General features: G+C 38.6%; 1 protein-coding gene across 2 annotated transcripts in view; it reads left to right on the forward strand.

Annotated features, from left to right (window-relative positions):
• Positions 1-26,533, forward strand: part of BLK (BLK proto-oncogene, Src family tyrosine kinase) — a 76,952-nt gene that overhangs the window by 24,133 nt on the left and 26,286 nt on the right. Inside the window, exon 1 of one of the 2 annotated variants that reach the window (XM_042935028.1) lies at positions 26,041-26,166. The exons of the other annotated variant lie outside the window; for it this stretch is intronic. The gene's annotated coding sequence lies outside the window, so the exon portion shown is untranslated. Of the gene's footprint in view, positions 1-26,040; positions 26,167-26,533 lie in introns of those variants that run through there. 2 annotated transcript variants of the gene reach the window in all.

The following is a 26,533-nucleotide window of genomic DNA, read 5'->3' on the forward strand; positions in this document are numbered from 1 at the left end:
CAACTCCTCGCCTGCCTCCCTCCTTTGCCTTCACCTCCCCTGGCCTTCCTGACCTTGCAAGAGCTGCCACCTCAGTTTAAGGCCACCACCCCCTGGGAGAGGTCTTTCCTGATCCTCTGAATAACCCCGTGCCTCTGCGGTGATTCTATCACACTGTCCTCTACTCTCTGCCCAGCGTTTACCTCTTTTGGAAAGTGATTGGCCATTTACTTTTGCTTATTTGTTCTACTGGCCATCTGTCAACTAGAAATCGAGCTCTGGAGCAGGAGCAGGAACCTGGTCTGTCTTGTTCTCACTCGTGTCTGATGCTCACCCCAGAGTGCCCTGGGTCTGTGCTCAAAAGTATTTGCTGGGGCGGGGGTGGGGGGAGAATGAGGTGCTCTTAAGGAGGAATGAGATAGTTCTAGCCTGTGCTGGGTGCCAGAAGACCATGCTCATTCTCACACGCGGCTGCTGGGAGTCCACAGTCTTTCTGGAAAGCAATTTGATAGTTTGGATCAGGAATCCTGAAACAGTTCCATACAGTATTTGTCCCAACCAGTTTTCCTTCTGAGAGCCAAAACCAGGGTTGGAGGTGGGAATCTGAAATGTAGGCAGCAATTTTATACACAAATATTAGATAAAGCTCTATGTGTATGTGTGTGTACGTGTGTGCACACACATACAGGAAGAGGAAAATTTTAAATTGTGTTTATTGTAAGTTTGAATGATATGAACAAAAGCCTATGATGTAGTGTTCGGTGATAAGAGGAAGACAAAAGTGTACATACAGCCCGATAAGAACTAATATGTATTTAGAGGCTATTTGTACCGGATGTCATGCCAAGGACTTTACTTATATTTTTCTGCTTCTCTCAACAACGCTTGTGAGGCAGTTATTATTATTTTACTGGCTGGGAAAGTGAGATTTCAAAAGATCAGGGATATTGATGAGTGTGGTGTAGTTTATAAATCATAAAGTCAGGATTTAAGTCCATTTCAAAAATTCCACGTTCAACCATGGTCCCTACTGATTTCAGCTTTGGAAAAGCTCCCTCCCCCATACCCCAAAAAAGACTAAGAAGAAACACGCCAAAATACTCACAGAGTTTGCCTCTGAGTGTTGGGATTATAGGAAATGATCTTCTTTGTAACTACTTACATTTAAATTTTTTTCTATCATGATTACATGTTATTTTTATACAAAGTTTTGAGTTTTATTTTAAAATAAATTCGGTCACACACATATCTATAGGTAAATTCGGTTTATCAATACAGAAGCAAAAGTATTTTTTAAAATCAATTTGAGTCAAATATGATATTTAATATATTGTGACTAAGTAGAATTCATCCCATCGTGAAAGGAGAATTCAACATTAAGAAAAGTATTAGTGTAATTTGTCACACCAGCAAGTCAAAATAGAAAGGTAATTGTTGACAATTGTCCTGGTAGGTATTTTAAGAGACATTCAACAGAATTCAGTGACATTCTTGTAAAAGCTTCTTGTAACCCAGCGAAAAGGAAAACTTTCCAGATTATCTACTGAAAGCCAACAGACAAATTCAAGATAAATGAGATGTGCCTAACACTGATATTATTTAACTTTGTTTTGGAAATTTAGCCTGTGTAATATAACAAGAAAAAGCAGTAAAACTACATATATAAGGAAAAGACGTAACAGATGATATCTCTTCTTCCTGAGAAATCTAAGACAAGTAACTCAAAAACTATCAGAACTAATTAAAATAACTCAAATATACAAAAACCAATAGGTTTCTTTTTCTAATATTAAATTAGCAAACCAATTTCTTGAAAATAAAACATGGACTTAAATGTAATACCAACAAAAACTAGCACAGTCATTTTTAAGTTGTCAAAATTGATCTTTTTTAAAAATTTTCTTTAATGTTTATTTATTTTGAGGGAGACAGTGACAGAGTGTAAGGGAGGGAAGGGCAGAGAGACAGGGAGACACAGAATCCAAAGCAGGCTCCAGGCTCCGAGCTATCAGCCCAGAGCCCATTGCGGGGCTCAAACTAACCAACCATGAGATCATGACCTGAGCCGAAGTCAGACGCTTAAACAACTGAGCCACCCAGGCGTCCCAACTTGTCAAAATTATTCTTAAATTATATTAGAAAAATGAGCAAGAAAGAATAATAAAGTCTTTTTTTTAGAAGTCTTCTTTTAAATTTATTTCTTTATTTAGAAAGAGAGAGAGGGAGGGAGAGAGAGAATCCCAAGCAGGCTCCACACTGTCAGCGCAGAGCCCTATGCAGGGCTCGATCCCACGAACTATAAGATCATGACCTGAGCCAAAATCAAGAGTGAGATGCTTCACCAACTGAACCACCCAGGCACCCCAATAAAGAAAGCCTTAAAGGAATAAATTGAACTGTATTATTAAACTGGAGTAATTAATATTTAGGAACAGAGTCCAGAAATAGGCCCATGAATATGTGGAAATTTAATATGTGATAAGGGAAGCATTTGAAATCATTGAGAAAGATGGATTTAAAAAAATTATTATATAATACTTGATTTGTCAACAAAAAATTTCTCTTTATTCTTAAGATATTCTATACATTTTTTAAAAAGTTTTAATTCTTGCTTTTGATATTTAATTCTTCCATCAGTTTGGATAGGACAGTTGAGAGTGATTATAAAGTAAGGATACAGTTTCATGTTTTTCTACATAGAAAACCAGTTGTCCCAGCATCATTCATTGAATGGCTCATTATTTTCCTGGTGATCTTCCATGTCTCTTCTGGAATGTACTATTGCCCATGTGGGTGAGGGTCTAGTTTCCCTGTTTTACCTGTGTATCTCCACTCTTAATTGCTACAGTTTTTAATAACTGTTGGTATCTCATAGGGGTCTCCTATCTTATTCTTTTTCCTCAGGAATATATTTTCCATTCTTGGGCCTTTGCTCTTGGGTAAAATTTTAGAACCAGTTTATAAAGTTCCTCAAAAACAACAGGTGGAATATTGGTTGAAAATAAATTCAATTTTTGAGTGATTTGGGGAGAATGTACATCTTTAAGATAGGAGTCTTTCTAATCTTGATCAACGTATATCTCTCCTTTTCCTTAGGATACTTCTTTAATGTATTTCAATTAAATTTATATCATCATGTAAACTTGCACATTTTTGTTACATATATTTCTAAGCAATTCTATTTTTAGTTGGTATTAGAAATGAGATCTTTTTTTTAAAAAAAAAATTGCACTTTCCTAAATGGTCAAAGGATATGAAGGTCATACACAGAGGGGAAAACCCATATAATCAAAAACCATCTCAAAAGTAATTAGGGAAAAAGAAATTAAAACAAAAAAATTCCATTTATCACCCATCCAATTAGTTAAAAGTAAAAAAAAAAAAAAAAAAACCCTGGTCTGATAACACCAGGTTTGGTGGGAATATGGAGGAAATGAGAATTCTTAGGTATTGCTGGTGGGAGCATAAACTGGTACTTTGGAGACCATTTTGGGAATTCACAGCAGTGCTGAAAGAGCTCGCCCTACTGCCCTTAAGTCTACAAAGTAAATTAAAGCCACATTGGTGAGCAAAACTCTCATAGATGTGCACAAGAGGACATGCTCATCACACGGCAATTTGTAAAAAATGAATGAATGGATAAATAAAATGAGGTTTATCCACTTATTGGAATCAAATCACACAAAAATAGAAGAACCAGAGATCTATGTAGTAAGATGAGCAAATCTTAAAAACACCATTTTTTTAAAGCAATTTGCAAAAAGGTTACATGCATCATGAAGCCATTTTTGCAAAACATACTGAGCAAGAGTATATATATATTGTTTGTGGCTGTTTATACAGATGTCACTAATGTACAAACCTGTACATGGTAATAGCACTCACTAACTTCAAGGTAATGATTACTTTTGGATACAAAGGGGAGAAAATAATGATCAAGCCTTAGTTCTGTCTGTGACATAAAGACACAGGAACACAGATCCCCCTGAGATCAGGAACGTGACAGGGATGTCCGCTCTGACCACTGTTGTTTAATATAGTATTGGAAGTCCTAGCCTCAGCAATCAGAAAACAAAATGAAATCAAAGGCATCAAAATTGGCAAAGATGAAGTCAAACTTTCACTTTTCACAGACGACATGATACTCTATGTGGAAAACCTGACAGACTCCACCAAAAGTCTGCTAGAACTGATACATGAATTCAGCAAAGTTGCAGGGTATAAAATTAATGTACAGAAATCAGTTGCATTTTTATACACCAATAATGAAGCAACAGGAAGAGAAATAAAGAAACTGATCCCATTCACAATTGCACCAAGAACCATAAAATACCTAGGAATAAACCTAACCAAAGATGTAAAAGATCTGTATGCTGAAAACTATAGAAAGTTTATGAAAGAAATTGAAGAAGATACAATGAAATGGAAAAACATTCCATGCTCATGGATTGGAAGAATAAATATTGTTAAAATGTCAATACTACCCAAAGCAATCTACACATTCAATGCAATACCAATCAAAATTGCACCAGCATTCTTCTCAAAGCTAGAACAAACAATCCTAAAATTTGTATGGAACCACAAAAGACCCCAAATAGCCAAAGTAACATTGAAGAAGAAAACCCAAATGGGAGACATCACAATCCCAGACTTTAGCCTCTACTACAAAACTGTCATCATCAAGACAGCATGGTATTGGCACAAAAACAGACACATAGACCAATGGAATAGAATAGAAACCCTAGAACTAGACCCACAAAAGTATGGCCAACTAATCTTTGACAAAGCAGGAAAGAACATCCAATGGAAAAAAGACAGTCTCTTTAACAAATGGTGCTGGGAGAACTGGAGAGCAACATACAGAAGAATGAAACTAGACCACTGTCTTACACCATACACAAAAATAAACTCAAAATGGATGAAGGACCCGAATGTGAGACAGGAAACCATCAAAACCCTAGAGGAGAAAACAGGAAAAAACTTTTTTGACCTCAGCCACAGCAATTTCTTACTCAACACATCTCCAAAGGCAAGGGAATTAAAAGCAAAAATGAACTATTGGGACCTCATGAAGATAAAAAGCTTCTGCACTGCAAAGGAAACAATCAACAAAACTAAAAGGCAACCGATGGAATGGGAAAAGATATTTGCAAATGACATATCGGATAAATGGCTAGTATCTAAAATCTATAAAGAACTCACCAAACTCCACACTTGAAAAACAAATAATCCAGTGAAGAAATGGGCAGAAGACATGAATAGACACTTTTCCAAAGAAGACATCTAAATGGCCAACAGTCACATGAAAAGATACTCAATGTCACTCCTCATCAGGGAAATACAAATCAAAACTACAATGAGATATCACCTCACACCGGTCAGAGTGGCTAAAATGAACAAATCAGGAGATTATAGATGCTGGCGAGGATGTGGAGAAATGGGAATGCTCTTGCACTGCTGGTGGGAATGCAAACTGGTGCAGCTGCCCTGGAAAACAGTGTGGAGGTTCCTCAAAAAATTAAAAATAGAAATACCCTATGACCCAGCAATAGCACTGCTAGGGATTTACCCAAGGGATACAGGAGTGCTGATGCTAGGGGCACATGTACCCCAATGTTTATAGCAGCACTTTCAACAACAGCCAAATTATGGAAAGAGCCTACATATCCATCATCTGACAAATGGAGAAAGAAGATGTGGTTTATATATACAATGGAATACTACTTGGCAATGAGAAACAATGAAATCTGGCCATTTGCAGCAATGTGGATGGAACTAGAGGGTATTATGCTAAGTGAAATAAGTCAGGCAGAGAAAGACAGATACCATATGTTTTCATTCATATGGGGATCTTGAGAAACTTAACAGAAGACCATGGGGAAGGGAAATGGGGCAGGGGGAAGCTACAGAGAGGGAGGGAGGCAAACCACAAGAAACTCTTAAGGGCTGAGAACAAACTAAGTGTTAATGGGGAGTGGGGGAGAGGGGAAAGTGGGTGATGGGCATCGAGGAGGGCACTTGTTGGGATGAGCACTGGGTGTTGTACAGAAACCAATTTGGCAATAAATTATGTTTTAAAAAAAAAGAGAGGGGAAGAAGAAAAAGGGAGTTGAAGTAAATGTACAAAATATAAATATCTGTTTGACATTAGTGCTGTTACATTAGCTTCTGTTCTTTTCATACATATAAAATATTCATAATTAATAGTGAAAAAATTTTAGACTGCTTGTATATTCCTGTCATATTGGGATGGGGAAGATATTCCTAAGTGTGAACAGCAGAGGCAAAACTTGGTAAGAAAGATTAATAAATTGACCTAAGATGATAATCTTTTGTGAACAACAAATACCATAAAATTAAGAAGCGAAAGATAAGTTGAGAAAAATATTTACAATATATGTGACAAATTAATGTAGGAATTAAATATATTTATCGTCTAAAGAGGCCCTGTACATCATCAAGAAAATGATAAACACCGCAATGTAAAAATGAGTCAAGGATACGGACAACCAGTTCATCACCTGAGAAATACAAGTGGTTGACAAATACAGCATAAATATTATTAGAAAATGAAATTACAACTATGTTACCATTTTAGTTGAGCAGATTGACAAAGATTTCTTGAAAACTTGATAAAAGCCACTGACGAAGGGCCAGACAAATGAGCTTCTTTCCTCACTGTGAGAATGTAAATCAGCATTACTTTTGTAGAAATCAACCCACCATCAGAGATGAAGATCCTTATGTATGTGCATCTTCTTTGACTTAGTAATTCCACTTATAGAAATACAGCTTTAAAAATGTTAGACCAACAACTAAATATATATTTTATAAGGATGTTTATTACAGGTTTATTTGTAATAGTTGAAGGGTGCAAATAACTTATTTGACCAATAGTGGTTAAATAAATTAATGTTGAATCTGTACAGTGGCATACAGTTAATAATATTGGCTTCAAAATTGTATTTATTTATATGTAGTTTACTATACTGCTTACTGAAATTTGGCCCCGTTTTTTAAAAAGTGTATATGCATCTGTAAAAACTCTGGAAATTCATCACCAAAGCGTTCATAGTGGTTCTCTACACGTGGTAGGATTACAGATGATTTTTATTTTGTTCTTTGCATGGATCTGAATTTTTCTGACTTTCAACATGCATGTATTACTTACTTATGAAAAACTAGGCTAAAAAGTAAAAGACAGAGGCACCTGGGTGGTTCAGTTGGTTGAGCATCCAACTCTTGATTTCGGCTCAAGTAATGATCCCGGGGTCGTGGGATCAAGCCTTGCATCAGGCTCCGTGCTGAGCATGGAACCTGTTTAGGATTCCCTCTCCATCTCTGTCTCTGCCCCTTTCTCCTGCTCATTCGTGCTCACTCTCTCTCTCTCTCAAATAAAATAAATAAACAAAAACTTTTTAAAAAAGTAAAAGACAACTTCTTAAAAATAAATTAACTTTGTGAGTATAAACAGAATAATAACCTTTATCAGAGAAAGTACAGGGAAGGACATACTCACATCCTGTGATATGAAATACCTGAAGGCTGATTTGGCAAAATCTGTCAGAAAACTAACATGTTATGGTCTTGGGCCTACCAAGTCCACTTTTAGGACTTTTAACCTCAATCCAGATTAATAGAGGACATGAACAAAGGGCATCCTTGCAGCTCTATTTCTGATATAAAAAGATGGAAACAGCTTGCGCGTTTCCAAAAGGAATGGTACAAGACGTACGGGTGCCACTTTCCAATAAGACGCCTTGCAGCCTTGCCTGCTATGTTACAGGAAAAATGGGTCCTGACATGAACAGATGGCCACGATACACTCTTTTAAAAGCAGGTCACAAAACAGGATGTAGATAATGATCCCAGCTTTGCTTTTTTAAAAAAACTGGCGATGGAAAATTACATACCAGAATGCTGATAGTGGTGATCTCTGGATGATGGTGTTGTAGGCAATTTTTACCTTCCTCTCTGCCTTCTGGACTTCCTGTAACAAAAGCAAATTATTTGTGTAGAGAGGAGAGCATATTTAATGTGATTCTTAGGAGGAGGCTGAGTCCTCCAAGCAGAGGTGGAACACATAAAGGCTAGAATTCTGTCCCCTCGTTCATCCTTTCTGACGTCACTCAAGGACACACGTCCCCATGCATTTTTAGGTAATTGACTAGTTTCTTTGTTTCTTAACTTCACATTTTAAGATGATATTTAATGGTATCACGTATTTGAGTGTATTTAATACATACGTGTGTGTAACATGTATCCTGTGTTAAGTGTGTTTAAGCCAAACCGCACTGAGGTATGTAAAGTAAAAACATAAAGTCCTCTAGTCCTTTGGCTTGTGAATGTCATTCTCAAGAAGTGGCTCTGGTAGCAGTTTCATTTATACGAAGGGCTTCCAGACATTTTCTTTTCGTTTGCAAATATATTTATACACCTCCCTGCCAACCGGCCCCCCCCCCCCCCCGCCGCCACGCCTAGTTTTTCTTTTATACAACAAGGATCGTACTATACAGAACATCCTGCAATCCTAGTCTTTCACTTCACAGTAATGTATTCTGGACATTTGCCTTGGCTCATTAGATCTCTTCTTCTTCTACTAATTTATCTACCCACTCATTTACTGAGCTAGATTTTATTATTATATAAGTTATCCATGAGAATTGTTTTTCAAAATGGGAACAGCCCCAAAAGGTCTCAGTTGAAGAGTAGAAGTTTGCCTCCCCTGCCATCACCACAAAAATCAGCAACGAGGATAGTTCTTATGGTTGGGGCGCCTGGGTGGCTCAGTCAGTTCAGCATCGGACTTTGGCTCAGGTCGTGATCTCACGGTTGGTGAGTTTGAGCCCCGGACCGGCTCTGTGCTGACAGCTCAGAGCCTGGAGCCTGTTTTCGGATTCTGTGTCTCCCTCTCTCCCTGCCCCTCCCTTGTTTGTCCTCTGTCCCCCTCTGTCTCAAGAATAAATATTAAAAAAAAGAGAGAGAGAATAGTTTTTGTGGCTGAATCTCTTTTTTCATTACCTTTACAACTTTAAAGAATACTAACACTTTTAAATATATCTCTGGGCTAATTGATTTCCACCATGAAAGATGCAGAGGGCACTTCCTTACCTTCCTTCTGCCTGTATCCTCTCCTCTCCTACCCCTAAGCTTTTATCAGTTATGTTTCATCCTTCTCATGATTGACTTTATGATTTAAATTAATATATTTAAGTCTTTATATCTTGATTTATCAACTTTAAACTGACCCCTCCCTCCCAACACATACACGTCCTCCTTTCAACTTCACATCCTACTTTTTGTTCTGTTACTATTTTTACATAGGTTCCCAATGTGTATATTCTATTCTGTGCCTTTATTAACTTTACAGTACCTTATTGACAGGTTAATACTCAAAATTTTAAAAATTGAAAACCAGGCATTATAATAATTTGATTACATGAATCATTTCTTTAGAATCAAGCCCAATAATTGGAAACACAGAGAAGGACCTATGACACCCTGTTATTAAAATTTGTCATTTGAGGAGGAATTTTCCAAATATCAAGGTTTAATGAAGCCTCTTTTGTTTTCCTTTATGTATCTGGAGTCACACTCAGCTGCCGCTATTTCTTATATCTCACACGCCATCCTCTGTCTTCGAAACTTTTTTCCCCCATTTTTTCTAGAGTCATCTATTTCATATCATAGTGTCACTGGTTTTCCCCTGTGTATGTGTGGGCTTGTACATGTATGCGAGGGGAGATTTCATTGTTATCAAGGCTTCATTTAAGATGCCTGGACAGGAGTAAGTCTTTTCTGCCATGCTATGAACTCACCCCCCCCACCCCCCCCCCAGAATACGCAATGCTCAACACCCTTCAATAGATTCTAAATAGATTCTAAATGCTCTTTTTTAAAAAAGTCAGCTTTAATAAGGTATAGATCATGTTTCATAAAATTCACCCATTTTAAGTGTACAATTATGAGTTTTACAAATATATTCACTTGGATCAACACCACAATCAAATGTGAAATATTTCCATTGCCCCTCCCAGTTTCCTTAAGCCTCTTTTGGTTCAATCCCCTTACCCCATCCCTTTGCCTCTGGGAACCACTGATCTGCTTCCTGTTACTATAGTTTTGCCTTATACAGAGTTTCATCTATATGGAGTCATACAATGTGTTTTCTTTTACATTTGATTTCTTTCTCTTAGCACAGTGCTCTTGAGATTCACCTATGTTGTTATAGTATCAGTAGTCTGTTACAGCCACAATTTAAAAAATATTTGGAGAGAGAGAAAATTGGGGAGAGGGGAAGGGAGAGAGAGAGAGACAGAGAGAGAGAGAGAGAATCTTAAGCTGACTCCACGCTCAGTGTGAAACCTGACTGGGGGCTTGATCCTATGACCCTGGGATCATGACCTGATCCAAAACCAAGAGTCCCACACTCAACCGATTGAGTCACCCAGGTGCCCCCAGCCACAATTTTTTAAATTCATTGATCAATTTCACTTGGGAGCTAATATGAGTAAAACTCATAAACAGAGGCGTACAAGTCTCTCTGTGGTCATATGGTTTCATTTTTCTTTGATAAATACCAGAAATGAAATATCTAGGTCACAGCACAAGTTCTGAACCTGTTATCTAAAGTTTCTGTTCCATTTCACCTTCGCATCAACATTGTAAGAGAATGGCGGTTTCTTTGCAGCCTTGCCAGCACTTGGTATGATCAATCTTCAATTTTAGCCATTCAGGTGGGTGTGTTGGGATATCTCATTGTGGTTTTCAAAGTCCTTTTCCTAAAAATCGATACCCTTGAGCATCTTTTCAGTGCTTGTTTGCCACTCATGTATCTGCTTTGCTCAAGTATTTGTTCAAATTGAATTTTTGTCTTCTTTTATGAAGTTATAAAATGTATTTATATATTCTTATATCAGATATATGCTTTTCAAATATTTTTTTCCCTATCTGGGGTTTCCATAGCAGTGTCTTTTAAAGGGCTGACATTTTTAGGACTCCTGGGTGGCTCAATTGGTTAAGCCTCCGACTTCAACTCAGGTCATGATCTCATGGTTTGTGAGTTCTAGCCACACATCGGGCTCTGTGCTGACAGCTCAGAGCCTGGAACCTACTTCAGATTCCGTGTCTCCCTCTCTCTCTGCTCCTCTGCCACTCGCACTCTGTCTCTCTGTCTCTCTCTCAAAAATAAATAAACATTAAAATAAATAAATAAAATAAATAAAGGGCCAACATTTTCCATTTTGAAAAAGTCTATCGATTTTTCTTTTATAGTGCATGGTTTTATATTCTAAAAGATTTTTTTACCTAAGCTAAAATCAAAAAGATTTTCTGCTATATTTTTTTCTAGAAATATAATGTATACATTTTTTAGCACCTTTTAAGATTTTCTTTTCCTTTAAGACTGGGTTTCAGCAATTTGATTATGATATAACTTAATATAGTTTTCTGCATACATGAGGTTGATTGACTTTTTTGAATCTTTGGGTCTATAGTTTTCAACACATTTGGAATTTCCACCTTTCATTTCTTCAAATATTTCTTTTTCTCTTCCAGTCTCTTTCTGATAGTCCAATTACATGGGGTTTTTTTTTGCCACGTAATACTGTCTCACAGCTCACCAGTGCTGTTCCTTTTTCCCAGTATTGTTTTATTCCTCTGTGCTTCGCGGTGGATAATTTCTACTACGATACAAGCTCACTGACATTTCTTCTACGGGTCTAATGTGCTATTAATCCCCTCTAGAGGTGATTTTTGGTCTGTTTGTTTTACAGATCGTATTTTTAAAGGTCAATTTAGGTCTTTAGGTCTTTCTTTTCTCTTCTCATTATAATTCATTATTTTCAGTTATATTCTTGAGCCTATTTATATAATTTGTAATGACTGTCTTAAGGTTCTTGTCTACTAATTATACAGTCTGTAATTTCTAGTTCTGTTCCTGTTGATTCATGTTTCTGCTGGTTACATGTTATGTTTTTCTGGGGTTTTTTTTGCATGACTAGTAACTTTTCTTCTCTTTTTTAAAAATTGTATAATTAACCTGCCGTGTTATATTAGTTTCAGGTGTACACTACAGTGATACAATTCTATACATTACTCCGTGCTCATCAAGATAAGTGTACTCTTGGGGCGCCTGGGTGGCGCAGTCGGTTAAGCGTCCAACTTCAGCCAGGTCATGATCTCCCGGTCCGTGAGTTCGAGCCCCGCGTCAGGCTCTGGGCTGATGGCTCGGAGCCTGGAGCCTGTTTCCGATTCTGTGTCTCCCTCTCTCTCTGCCCCTCCCCCGTTCATGCTCTGTCTCTCTCTGTCCCAAAAATTAAAAAAAAAAAAAAAAAGATAAGTATACTCTTAATCCCCATCACCTATTTCATCCATCCCCCACTCACCTCCCCTCTGGTAACCATTGGTTTGTTCTCTGTATTTAAGAGTCTGATTTGTTTGTTTGTTTGTTTGTTTCTCTTTTCCTTTGTTTGCTTGTTTTGTTTCTAAAATTCCACATATGATGGACATCACATGATATTTGTCTTTCCCTGATTGACTTATTTCACTTAGCATTACACCCTCTAGGTCCATCCATGTTGTTGCAAATGGCATGCCTACTAATTTTTATTGGATGCCAGACACTGAATTTTATGAGTGTTGAATATTGGTGTTTCTTTAAAGAGTATTAGGCTTTATTATGGCACACGATTAAGCCTTTTGTGGACCAATTTGATCATTCCAAGGTTTGATTTTGAGCTCTATTAGGGCCTGTTCAGAGCCTTTATTTTACAGCCAATTTAGCCCCACTATTAATGCAAGACCTTTCAAATGACTTTACCCAATGCTGTATGTACTGTAAAGTCTCTCTACTCGGGATGGTGGGAAGTTGAACTATTTCCAGCCCTGTGTAAACTCTGAGAATTGATAAGACTACTATTTGCTAGTGGTTCTTTCTGGTGGTTTCATGCATGCATAAATTGATATTCAAGAGAAGGTCAAAGAGTGCACCCCTCTGTGATCTGTGGCTTGTGTGCTCTCTTTGTGAGCAGCTCTTTTTCCCCCTTCTGCCGGCAAATTCTAGACAACATGGCCTCTTCACACTCTGATCTCTGTTCCGTCAACTCGGTGAAACTCCTGGGTTCCTCAAATCTCTGGCTTAGGAACTGCTTTCTGGCAGTAATTGGGGCAATTATAGGACCACATTTGTTCTCCCTTTCCCAGGGATCATAATTCCATGCTGCCTGTTGTTCAATATTGGAAAATAGTTTTCTGTCTAATTTTCTACTCATTTTGGGGGATACAGCAATTCCTGTAGAGTTAACTACTCATGAGTGGAGGCAGAAATCTCTTGAGATATATACGATGTAGTTTTGATGATTTTTTTGAATTCTTGCATTTTCAAAACTGTCCTTATCTTCAAACTGGGTTGATCATTTTACTAGGTATGAAATTCTAGGCTTGAAATATTTCCCGTGAGGAATCTTCAAAGCCTGACTCCATTTCTAGCATCAAATCTAATGATCATTTGATGCACATTCCCTTATAGGAAAACTCTTTTTCTAGAGAGAGAAATAGAAAAGTGTAGGGCCTCATATGTATTCTTGGAGCTCTAACATTTTTATCAAATATGCTTATATACTTTAAAAATCTTTTCAGTTATCAGAGGGATCTTTCCATTTTAAGACTTATTTTTTTTAATTCTTGTAAATTTCTTTTATTATTTTCACCTTATTTATTTTCTATAGTTTTTATTCCTGTTCTGATTCTCTCCTTGTATGAGTGGAACTCTTAGTGTTATTTTCCTAATGATTATTTCTTAATTTCTCTTATATGAATTGATCATATATTCATCTTTTTTTTTTTTTTAGTCAGTAGACTTTACTTTTTGTAGCTTTAGGTTTACAGAAAGACGAATGGAAAGTAGGGAGAGTTATCATATACCTCCCTTGCTCTCTCCATTATCCTCCATTATTAATATCTTACATTCATGTGGTACATTTGTTACAGTTGATGGACAATATTGATATATTCTTATTATCTAAAGTCTATAGTTTATATTAGGGTTCACTCTTGGTGTTGTTCATTCTATAGGTTTTGATAAATGCATAACATGTATCTACTATTACACTATCATAAAGAATAATTTCACTGCCCTAAAAATACCTTGTGCTCTATTTACCTCTCTCTTCCCCTCCTGAATCCCTGGCAATTACTGATCTTTTATTGTTTCTATCATTTTGCCTTTCTAAGAAAGTCATCAAACTAGAATCATACAGTATGTAACCTTTCAGATTGGCTTCTTTCACTTAGCAATATACATGTAAGTTTCCTCTATGTCTTTTCATTGCTTGATAGCTCACTTTTTTTTAATGTTGAATAACTTTACATCGTCTGTACCATAGTTTCATGTCATTGAGGGAAATCTTGGCTGCTTTCAAGTTTTGGCAATTATGAATAAACTGCTATCAACATGCACATGCAGGTGTTTGTACAGACCTAAGTTTTCAACTCCTTGGGTAAATTCTGAGAAGTATATTTGTTCAATCATATGTAAGAGTATGTTTAGCTTTGTAAAAACTGTCAAACTGTCTTCCAAAGTAGCTGTATCATTTTGCATTCTGACCATTAATGAATGAGAGATCCTATGGCTCCACATCCTCACCAGCATTTGGTATTGTCGGTGTTTTGGAGTATAGCCATTTTATTAGTATCTTACTGTTGTTTTAATTTGCAGTCCTCTGACAACATATGATGTTGAGTATCTTTTCATATTCTGTTTTGCCATCTGTATATCTTTTTGTGGTGAGGTGTCTGTTCAGAATATTTGCCCATTTTTAAGTTGGGTTGTTTTCTTACTGTGGAATTTTAAGAGTTCTTTGCATACTTTGAGTACCAGTTCTTTATCAAATATGTTTTGCAAATATTTTCTCACAGAATGTGGCTTGTCATTTTATTCTCTCAATAGGATCCTTCACAGAGCAGAAATTATTTATTTTAATGAAGTCCAATTTATCAATTTTTTTCTTTCATGGACAATCATGTCATCTGTGAACAGTTTTTTTCTTCCTTCCCAATCTGTATACCTTTTATTTCCTTTTCTTGTATTATTGCATTATCTCAGAACTCCAGTATGGTATTGAATAGGAATGGTGACAATGAACATTCTTGATTGTTCCCGATATTATACATTATCAGGCTATAAGTATTATAGTAAAGAAATCAGTGCCTCCTCAGATCTGAACCAATAGTTTCTTCATGTGAATCATTTTCAAGTTTGGCAAAGAGGCACATCTGACTTTGCTAGCAATAACTGACCTTTAGATTACAGTTCTAAAGGAGCAAGGACTCAGAATGGAATTCTTTTTAAAAGGGAATGAAAGGGATACCTGCATGGCTCAGCTGGTTAAGTACCTGACTCTTGGTGTCAACTCAGGTCATAATCCCAGTGTCATGGGATTGAACTCCACGTTGGGCTCTGCACTGAGCATGAAGCCTGCTTAAGATTCTCTCTCCCCCTCTCCTTCTGCCCCTCTCCCTTGTTCATGTTCTTTCTCTAAAATTAAAATAATAATGGGGTGCCTGGGTGGCTCAGTCGGTTGGGCGTCTGACTTCAGCTCAGGTCATGATCTCATGGTCTGTGGGTTCAAGCCCCGCGTCGGGCTCTGTGCTGACAGCTCAGAGCCTGGAGCCTGTTTCCAATCCTGTGTCTCCCTCTCTCTCTGCCCCTCCCCCACTCTCACTTTGTCTCACTCTGTCTTTCAAAAATAAATAAATATATTAAAAAATTAAAATTAAATTAAAATAATAATAATAAAAGGGAATGAAAAAGTGTCCCTCTTCTCTGAGTAAAAAGAAAAATTGTATTCATTCTGACTTTTTAACTTTTTGGCTCCATTCCCTGTTAGTTTGGAAAAAAATAATAATGTTTTTCCACTTGGCATCAAGGAGGACAGAAGCATCTCAGTTTTCATTAGCATGATGTGTAGAGTGTCAATCCCCTAACTGGACCTCATTGCCATTGAGTTCCTTCTGAGCTTCATGGAAAGATTTTTTTTGTTAATCAGACTTCAGGAGCCAAGGAGGCCATTTATCCAATTGACTAAAAAATACAGTGACTTCCATTTCAAAGTCTCTTAAGTTTTATGCTTAAATAAGTCTTGAGTAGTTGATCAAAAAAGTTGTATTACTTCATCCTGAGTTAAGTTGGGTGAAATGTGTGTTTAGTTTCTACTTATTTAGAAACTGCAAAATAGGACAAGGCTGCTATGGAAAAATCCCTTTCCCTTCTTTGGTATATGTAGTTCAAATATTTTTGTTGTTGTTGTTACATTTAAACTATATCCATGTACATTAGTCTGTTTTGGACCCCTCTGCTTGCATTAAACATAGAAATAAAATCATTAGTTTGAAACAAACAAAAAAAAGAGAGTCATCACCAAGCAAGGTCAGCTAAGTTTTCTTCTCTATTATCTTTTAAGAGTTTATAACTTCATGTTTTACATTTAAGTCTATGATCCATTTTTAGTTCATTTTAGTGAAAGGTATAAGGTCTGTGTGTGTGTGTGTGTGTGTGTGTGTGTGTATGTTCATATTCATATTCTGGCATGTGGATGTCCACTTGTTGTAGCACTATCTGTTGAAGAGAATATACTTTCTTCATTGAATTGCCTGTGCTCCTTTGTCAAAGACCAGTTAGCTATATTTGTGGGGAATCTATTTCTGTGCCTTCTGTTCTGTTCCATTGATCTGTGTATCTATTTGTTCATCAATACCACAGTGTCTTGATGACTCTAGCTTTATATTAAGTCTTAAAGTTGAGTCTTCTGACTTTGTTCCTCAATTTTGTATTGGTTATCCTGGATCTTTTGCCTCTCTAAATAAACTTTAGAACCAGTTTATTAATATTCACAAAATAACTTGCTGAGATCTTAATTGGGATTGCTTGAAAAGTGTAGATCAAGTTGGAAAATCTGACATCTTAATAATTTTGAATCTTCCCATCAACGTACATGGAATATTTTTTCTTTTATTTAGGTCTTCTTTGATTTCCTTTATCAGAGTTTCATAGTTTTCTTCTTGTTCATATTTTGTTTAATTTATAGTTTATAATTTCATTTGTTTGGTGTAAATAGTATTGTGTTTTTAATTTTAAATTTCAATTATTTATTGCTGGTATATAAGAAAGCAATTGACTTTTCTATATTAACCTTTATTCTGCAACCTTCCTATAATCATTGATTAGCTCCAAGAGGGTTTGTTGTTGTTGTTGTTGTTGTTGTTGTTGTTGTTGATATTCTGGGATTTTCTACATAGACAATCATGTCGTCTGTGAACAAACAGGTTTTTTTTCTTCCTTCCCAATTTGTATACCTTTTATTTTCCTTTTCTTGTATTATTTCATTAACTCAGACCTCCAGTATGGTATTGAATACGAATGGTGACAATGAACATTCTTGATTGTTCCCGATATTATACATTAGTCTTTTTATGTTATTTTCTAGGATATTGCTTGACTTTATATTCTAGATCATTAACTTGGAACGTCCATTGTATCCATCTTAATATTTTTCAATCACATTTTTAATTTACAATAATTCCTCTTTTCTAACAATAATTTTTGTTTTCTCACATCAACATATTCCTTTTAAATTTATACACTATCCTGTATAATCTCTCTAAGGACACTAATTAGAGGTTTTCTTAAAAGTCACTTTCTGCATTCTGTCTCTGCTTTCTCCTGAACTATTCTACTTGTTTATTTTTAACCCTATTTTTAATATTGCTCATTTTCTTCTGATTCTTTTGACACTTGGTTTGCTGTTTATATTTATGGATAAAGCACTTTGTTCTGTATTGGTAGTTGATATGGATTTACTCTGCAGCTGTGCAAGACTAGTTCCCCACAGGCCCCTTCCCTGAATGGAATGACAGACTGTATGCATCTTGCATAAGTTGTATGGGACCTCCAAAGGTGTGAGAAATAAGTAAGAAGGCAATAAGATTGGTATTCTAAAAAAGCCATACAAGGTTTGTAAAGCTAATCATAATGCTTGGCACCAATATTCATGTTAGTTACTATAACTGTCCATGGTGGTCATGACAGTGGTTGTACCCAGATTTGTAAACTTAATGCCTGCTGGCACTTCTAAGTCCTTTCCAGTCAAAAAGTGCTACTTTTATGAAGCACAAACTACATGCCAGCCTCTTGTGTATACGATCTTTATTCCTTGCAATAATTCCTCAAGGTTAGCATACTATTTCCATTATGCAGGCAAGGAAACAGAGGTTTGGGTTAATAGATCGCATCATTCTATCAAATGGCTATTAAGCAGCAAATCCAGGAGTCCACACAATTCTGTGAGTTTCCAAAGTCGGGAAGTACTCTCCGCATCACACCCGCCACATTGTCCCTCACACACTATTAAGGAGTCAGGCCTCTGTGCTATGACACCTCGCTGGCTGATTTTTTTGAGCTTAAATTGCATGCATTTTTACTCTTATTTTAATTCAACTTGTTAGCTTCAGGCAATCATTCCTGAGGGATTTTTTTTTTAATCTAGCTCTGTTAGTTTTTCCTCTCACTTTATGTCTTCCGAAAATCTAATGAAAGAATTTTTGAGTCTGCACACAAATTGCTAATAAAATATTAACTAAGAGAGGCTGAAGATAGAACTCTGAAGCATGCCACTATAGTCCTTCCTCAATGTGAGATCAATCTATCCTTTAGCACTACTCAGTAGGGTGGCTCACTCAGACACAATCACCTGACCCTGGGATAACAAACCTGGCCCAAAATGAGACTTACAGCAGTAATTATAAATAAATGAATCTCTTGAAATTCTCCAAGATGCTCTTCCTTTAAAATTTTTTTTAATGTTTATTTACTTTTGAGAGAGAGAGAGGGAGAGGGAGAGAACACAACCAGGGGAGGGGCAGAGAGAGAGAGGGAGACACAGAATCGGAAGCAGGCTCCAGGCTCTGAGCTGTCAGCAGAGAGCCTGACACGGGGCTCAAACCCATAACCATGAGACCATGACCTGAGCCGAAGTCAGATGCTTAACTGACTGAGCCACCCAGGTGCCCCACCAAGATGCCCTTCCTATCCTAAAATCCTACCAGAATTCACCTTCTCTTGTCTAGCACTCCTACATAACTTTCTAATCAGTTTCATGTTTTTTACAGATGTCATCATAAGTGTCTTATTTTCATTACTTCCCATACTTTGGAACAGAGTGGGTCAACCAGACTTTAAAGACAGATATAATTGATTTTTAAATATATGGTTCCCTGTGTGGTCTTGAGCAAGTCCTTACACCTCACTGAGCTTTGGTTTCTTTGCATGTAAAATGGGAGGGACTGCATCTGCTGTCAGGCATAGACATACTGTACATAAAGAACACAGCACAGTGTCTAGCCTTGAGTAGGAAAGAGCACAAGGCACTGTGCTAGTCATCATTAGCATTCATATTTTCATATATTGGCAAATCCTGCAACAAAGACTTTTATACATTAATTCTAAATCTCTGTATCTCTAGCTGGACACCTGTGTCTCTAGATCCATTCAATAATCACGATTAACCCAAAGATGTCAGAGGCCTGAGACCCTTGTCGTCTTTTCTTTTTCTGTCTCTAACCTTTTCCAGCCTCATCTTTGAAAGTATAAAATAGAGTCAATGTTTCCAGTCCAAGTGTGCACACCCTGCCCCCAAAACCTGGTAGATAGAGGTGTTTCTCTGCACAAGCCTGCCTTCTTTTTACAAATTCCGTCTCTGGGTTGTGCTTAATCAACATGGGGGAGGTGGCTCGAAAAGGCTGAATAATGGATAGTGTCTTTTTAAAGAAGTTCAAGTCGTGAACATATAGATCTGAAAAGATACCTGTGAGCTCAGTGGGAGAGAGCAAGGCTTTGAAGGCAGAGATGAGACTCAAATCCTTGTTCTGCACTTTAGTTTCTGTACCTCTTCCTTCAGTCTTCTGTCTGAGGACGAGGAGGGTGATGGTGAGTCTGTTTAGCTCATAGGCTCATTTTGAGGTTTCTGAGATACAGTGTGTGAAAGTCAATTGCAAATTGCCAAGTATCATAGAGATGCCAGCTAGTATTACAGAAAGGGAAGTTATTTCCCCCTTTGTCACAATCTTGTAGAAATATATTAATATGTAAGGAATGAATGTTGGGAGGATAGAAGAAATTCATTTCATTTAAAGACAAGCAGATCACTGGCAGGAGAACTATAAGCATTATTTATGAGGCACTCATACGAAGAAATACCCAAGGTCGGCAATACTTCTAATCCTTTTTACAAGTAATACTCTAAAAGTGCAGCCAAATTAAGAAAAGGTCTTCGTGGGGCCCCTGAGTGGTTCAGTCAGTTAAGTGTACAACTCTTGATTTCAGCTCAGGCCATGATCTGACTTTCTGAGATTGAGTCCTGCGTCAGGCTCTATGCTGACAGTGTGGAGCCTGCTTGGTATTCTTCATCTCCCCCTCTCTCTGACCTTCCTTTGCTCTCTCTCTCTCTCAATAAATAAATAAAATTAAAAAAAGAAAGAAAGAAAGAAAGGGTCTTCATGAAGCAGGGTTGGTGAGCCTGTCTGCATCAGCATCATTGGGGACACTTGTTAAAAATGGAGACCTTGGAACCCCACCTTGGCCCCAATATCAGAACTGCTAGGCCTGGGCCTCAGGAATTTGCAAATTCCCAAATGGTTGTAATGCAAACTGAGATTTGAGAACAGTTAGGCTGAGGAAACGTAATGGACTCCGTTAGACAGTAGTGAACTCATGATTTGCTTTTTTTGGTTAATTTTTTCTTAAAGGAAAACAATGCAAAGAAATTTAGAAATTACAAAGTAGATTAAAGCTCATAGTGCCATGAATACAAAGCACAAAAGTAGTTGTATTTATGTTTTGCCATATTGGTGGCATGTTTTAATTATCACTACTGTGAGTGTTTTGAAAATATAAATTTGCATGGTGCCTCCAAAAAAAATAGTTTTATTCACAGGTTAGTAATTATAACAAGAACTTAGACATCAACATGGTGTCATTTTTCCTCATAATTGCCTACCAAATTTCAAGCTTCTCTATGTCAGCAGAATCAAATGTCAGTGACTCAGTAAACACGTGTCTGTAGTTTACTTAACACAGCTTCACAAGAGTGCTGTCTTCCTTCCTGAAGCTTTGCTCAGCACCCTCAAACTTTTTACCACTTGAAAATCTTCTTTATGAATTTTACCATGGTGCGGAGCAAATTTCCACAGTGGAAAAATTTTCACTCTACAAAACTGAAATAGCCACATGTGTGTCTCCTCCTCACTGTGCCTAAATTGGCAGCCACTTTGACCAAGAGCACAACCACGTCGCAAGGTGTCACTGCTAGCTTGCCCCCTGGCAGGGGTTTGTATGTGCCCAGGGGCTCCACCTACTCAGCCAGGAGTTACAGCTTTGTATCAGGTCCTATACCAGTGGGGGCAAATATGCTACTGGTATTTAAAAGTATCACACAAGGTGTTGACTGAGGTTTCTTGAATAATTCTATCATACACTCTACAATCCAGCCAATGGAAAAACTCTGTTTCCTGAATTAGGTTCCTATCACCACGTCTCTGGGAAAGCACTGTTTCTCTGTATCCAAAAACTATTCAACCCTGGTGGAATTACGCATGGCCTTTTTTCTTTCTGATCTTTTACTTTCTCAACTAACAAACGTGGAAAGAATGATGGAATGAGAACATCAGTATTTAGTAATATTTAGTAACCCCTAATGGAAACATTAATTGAAGTGTTGATGAGAAGCTTGTCAATGGAGACGTCAGACCAGCATCACTTGAACCCAGATCTGTCTTAGCATCACTAAAGTGGTGCAGCCAGACAGTGTGAGCCTCCTGATAGTATGCGATATTGAGCACGTGCTCCTTCCATAAGACATCCCTATGAGAAAAAGATGAATCTAGGTCTATGGAGCCCATAGAGTTAATTCTATGTACCACGAATAGGGAGATAGAGAAACAAGTCAACACAAGGAAGCAAAATCTAGAATGTAGAACCTTCTATAGGACCACCAACGTGTTTTTTTCAAATTGATGGCATGAAACTAACCCAAGTAGAGGGTGCAGGCTACTCCAGTTGAGGGAGAGACATAACAATCATATGTGATGTAGGAAGCTTGTTTGAATCCCGAATTGGACAAACCAACAAGAAACCACTTGTGAGACAATTGGGGGAATCTGAATATAGACTGGACGTTAGATAATGCCATGGAATTATTACTAGATTTGTTAGGTGTGATAACAACATTGTGGTTATGTAAGAAACCGTCTCCACATTTTAGAGACACGTGCAAAATATGTGGAGGTAACATGGCATGTTTCAAGCCATTTGTTTCATTTCGTTTCAAAAAGCTTCAATCCGTTTTTTAGAAAATTATTTGTCCTCAAATATTTCAAACAAGAAAATAATTTTTAAAGATAATTATTGAATACGGGTGATGAATATGCATGTGTTCGTTATACTCTTTATTTTTTATATTTTGAAATTTTTCATTGAAAATAGTTTTCACCCAAAAAACTGTATCTGAATTGTCCTTTATGGTCTAGCTAGTGTTTCCTCCCAGGTGGAAGTGATTTCTTCTTGCTGAGTTCACAAAACCTCTCTTCTTTATATAATCCTGCCTACCTTGAATTGCTGTGAGTTGCGTATACGTCTCACCTCTTTATCCTACCACGAGGGCAGATTCCTTCCTTGTTTCCTCTCTCTGTCTTTGCCTAACACAGTACATAGTTGGCAGCGACTGAACACAGCGATATAGAGTTCTAAGAGCCAGCACTGCTACCGTTTTATGTTCGCATGTGGAGCGATCCATATTATTCAAGTTGAGCTATCCTGAACTCGAGACTCAAAAAATGGGTTTCAATTCAAGTTCTTTGGCTTCTTCTTTGATTAAGAGTTGCAGGGCCATTACTACAGTTTTCTCATCTAGGAGGTGGGCAGGACTTGGAATGCCAAGACGTTGGCAAACACTCCGTGAGGACTCCACGAGAGAACTCACTGAAGGGAAGACACTATCTCAGCATGGCAGCCAGCACCCCGGGTGAGACCTGGCTTTGCTAATAGGCTCAATGCTGTTCCACCTCAATGCCTCCCTTCCATGTCTGACAGGTCAAGTCAGAAAGATAAAGCTTTCAGCTAATAACAAGGCAAGGTGTTTCCAGATTGCAGACTTAGGAGCTAGTCAAAACTGGAGGTAAGGCCATCCGCACAAATTACTAGCTGTTTGACCTGGAGAGACACTTCATGTCCCAAGTTCATCTCATCTGTAGAAAGAACGTAGTAACACCTATCTCACACAGTTACTGAAGAAATCATTACTGACAATTTGTAAATGTGGAATAATAGTAAAACCTTTATTAAATACTTACTATGGTCCAGGCACCATTCCAAGATGCCCTAATAGCCTGTAATAACTAATTTAACCTTTACCACACTCTGTTGTAAACTGTTATCTCAAGACTAAGAGACAGAAGTTAGCAAGTTAAGCAACTCGCCCGAGGGTACCCAAGTAGATAATAGCAGAACCAGGATCCAGAGCTCAGCATCCTTATCTAGTGTGCCATGTGGTGTCTCTCCAACATGACAGTGTATGTAGCATGTCTGGCTTTGGGTATGGCACATGGGGAACACTCAACATGTTATAGCACTTGCTATTTAAAAAAGTAAACTAGAGGGGCACCTGGATGGCTCGCTCAGTTAAGCGTCCGACTCTTGGTTTCACTTAGGTCACGGTCTTATGGTTCTTGAGTTTGAACCCCACCTCAGCCCAGAGCCTGCTTGGGATTCTCTCTCTCTGCCCCTCTGCCACTAGCCCTGTCTCTGTCTTTCTCAAAATGAATAAATAAACTTTGAAATAAAAGGTAAACCAGAGTTTACCGGAGTTTTCAGTCATAAAATTATATGTACTTCACAGCTAACTTCATGCATGAGACTTTTTTTCCAACCAAATCATCCCCCTGCCTCTAAAATAACATGCCTGGAACAGCCAATGCAGATAAAGGGACTCAGAGCCATCAATACTTTTCTGGGCCACACAGCAGCCACCATCCACATTGGCCTTTGTCCCCCTGCCCACCTCCACCACCAAACACCCTGACTTCCAACACCAGGCCCTCGGCACCCTCCTCTTAAAAAAAAGGTAGGAAATCCCAATGGATCTCAGGGCCACCTTTGGGCATCATGAAGCTCTGGGAAGGGAAAATGTCACCCAAGTTGCTCTGAGTGGCCTCTAGTTAACATTTATTTACCACTCTCTATGCTCTGTTCCTTTCTCTCCCTCATCTTGCTAGTTTGCATGACAACCATGAGAATTATGTACAGGCTGTCGGTCTTGACCTTTATAAAACATACATCTTTGTGTGTCAATATCCCAAAATATTTTACGTATGCTGCATTTGAACCTGAGCACGTCAGCTGGTGAATGAACATTCCCAGCCTCACGGGGGCCTGCAACCGCCTGCCAGCAGCTCAGTCTTGGCAGGACAACCATTTTCGCCTAGGTAGTAGTGTTTGCACAACTGTTTTAATGTTTTGGTGCATTTTTCTCTAATTTTACACAAATTAGTCAAATAGTCATTGAACTGATGCCCATGATGATGGGTGAGTGCATCATTAAAAAAACATCTGTGAAAGACCGAAAATAGATTGTGAAGATTTGCCAAATGCGCGAGACGTAACTGAGAATTTCGTAACGTGGTTTAATTCTGTAGAAAACTGCTCCCTCCCCACAAAACAGCAAAGTCGATCGTTTTGCTGTTTTTGGCATTCACCTTTGAGTATGCTTTTGCGGGAAGGCTTTATGTACAAAAACGAGGAACAGTTTCATACCTCCCCATTTTTGTAGAGGAGACTGAGACTCAGAGACATTAAGGGATTTGCCCAAGTTCACACGGCCAATGCCTAGCTTGCTTTCGCGTCCAGGTTCCTTGAACCGCTGTCTTCCCCCCACTGCACCAGGGAAGGGAGAAATGTGCTTGAGTGTGCCTGAGCTCCAGAGCAGCCCACAGGCCTCCCGGCTCCAGCAGCAACCCCCGAGGTCTCTCCTCCCAGTCTCTCCTCCGGATGGAGGGCTTCTGAGGCAGGTGGCAGCCCCCACAGAGGAGAGGACTGGGTATCTGAACCTGAACCTGAACTGTGGGTCAAGGGGGATGGAACCCTAGGCAGGGATACCTGTGTACCTGCTCCGAGAAGCAAGTTCCAGGCAGCACTGGGGCAGAGAACACCCTCCAGCTCCTGGTTCTGCCACGCTCAGTGTGACCTTAGCAAGCCACCTCACCGCTTTTATCTTCAGCCATAAAATGAGGATAATCGTAATCAAACTATGGATGCCTTCCTGAATATCACATAAATCGTATATGCCAAGTGCTTTTCTACCTGTGAACTGCTGGGCAACTGTAAATAAAGGGTTTCTAGTTTCTCTATTTTTAGTTGCTGTTCCACCACATCCTCTGTCAGGCTGCGGCTGTGTGTCGGGCTTTGAGCATCTCCCCCGGGGCAAACACTGATCTCCCTGCTCTGGTCAAAGTCTGCGCAGCGGGGATGAATCCACGCCAAATAAACAAATAGAAGCCCCTTTCCCTCATCTTCCTCTCCTCTTGCCACCCCCCACCCCACTACACACACACCCACAAGCACACACACATGGGTACGTGCACATGCTTGCTCTGTCATGCACACACACAGGTGCACAAGTGCGCGCTCTCCCCCCCACCATTTTCCTTTTCCCTCCTTCTCCCCCTTCCCTCTTTCTCTTTCTCCCTCTCTCTCTCTCTCTCACACACACACACACACACACACACACACACACGAACTCACACCCTTCTCTCATCTGTCCTTCACCACTGGAAAGGAGACCAGTGCCTTCTTAGTGCAGCAAAGCCATCTGGAACCACTGAGGACCTGCACATGTCACACTTCAGTTTTGCAAGGACTTCTGCATTTCCTGGCTCCACCCAGCCTGAAACTGCTAAAATATCACAGCAGGGTGGCAACCCAGCACCCAGACGCGGCTCTGGCGATCAGATGGCCTTCTGAGTAACTCTAGTCTCCAGTCAGAACCACTGGGGTGGAGGGACCCATAGCGAACCTATGTATTTATAAAAACCATGGAAAAGCATCCATATATATACTGCTAAGGAGTCAAAGGACAAAGAAGTGTAAGTAGTGGGTGATTTCATTTTAGGAATTTTACTGCGTGTCAAGTTATTTAGATGATCAGTTGTGTTGTTTAAATGGACATAAATGTTTGCTCAGGAAGTTTAAAATTGGTGGCAATATGGAGTCCAAGCTGGGAAAATTCTAGAAGCTGTTGCCTGCTGACACTTCATTAGGCCAGGAGGCTGGGAGAGGTCGGAAAAGGCGTGAGTCTCAGGCAGCCCTGGGGGCTGCTCAGTGGCCATTCTTGAGAACAGGGGCTGGCCCTGGCTCCAGGCCTCATGACTCTCTGTGGCTGGGCAAGTCGTCCACATTCTCTTGATTTTTCTGCTTGCAACGACAATATATGCTTACTATTAAAAAATTCAT

Source organism: Panthera leo, chromosome B1 (assembly GCF_018350215.1).
Source record: "Panthera leo isolate Ple1 chromosome B1, P.leo_Ple1_pat1.1, whole genome shotgun sequence".
In the NCBI taxonomy this organism is placed as follows: Eukaryota; Metazoa; Chordata; class Mammalia; order Carnivora; family Felidae; genus Panthera; species Panthera leo.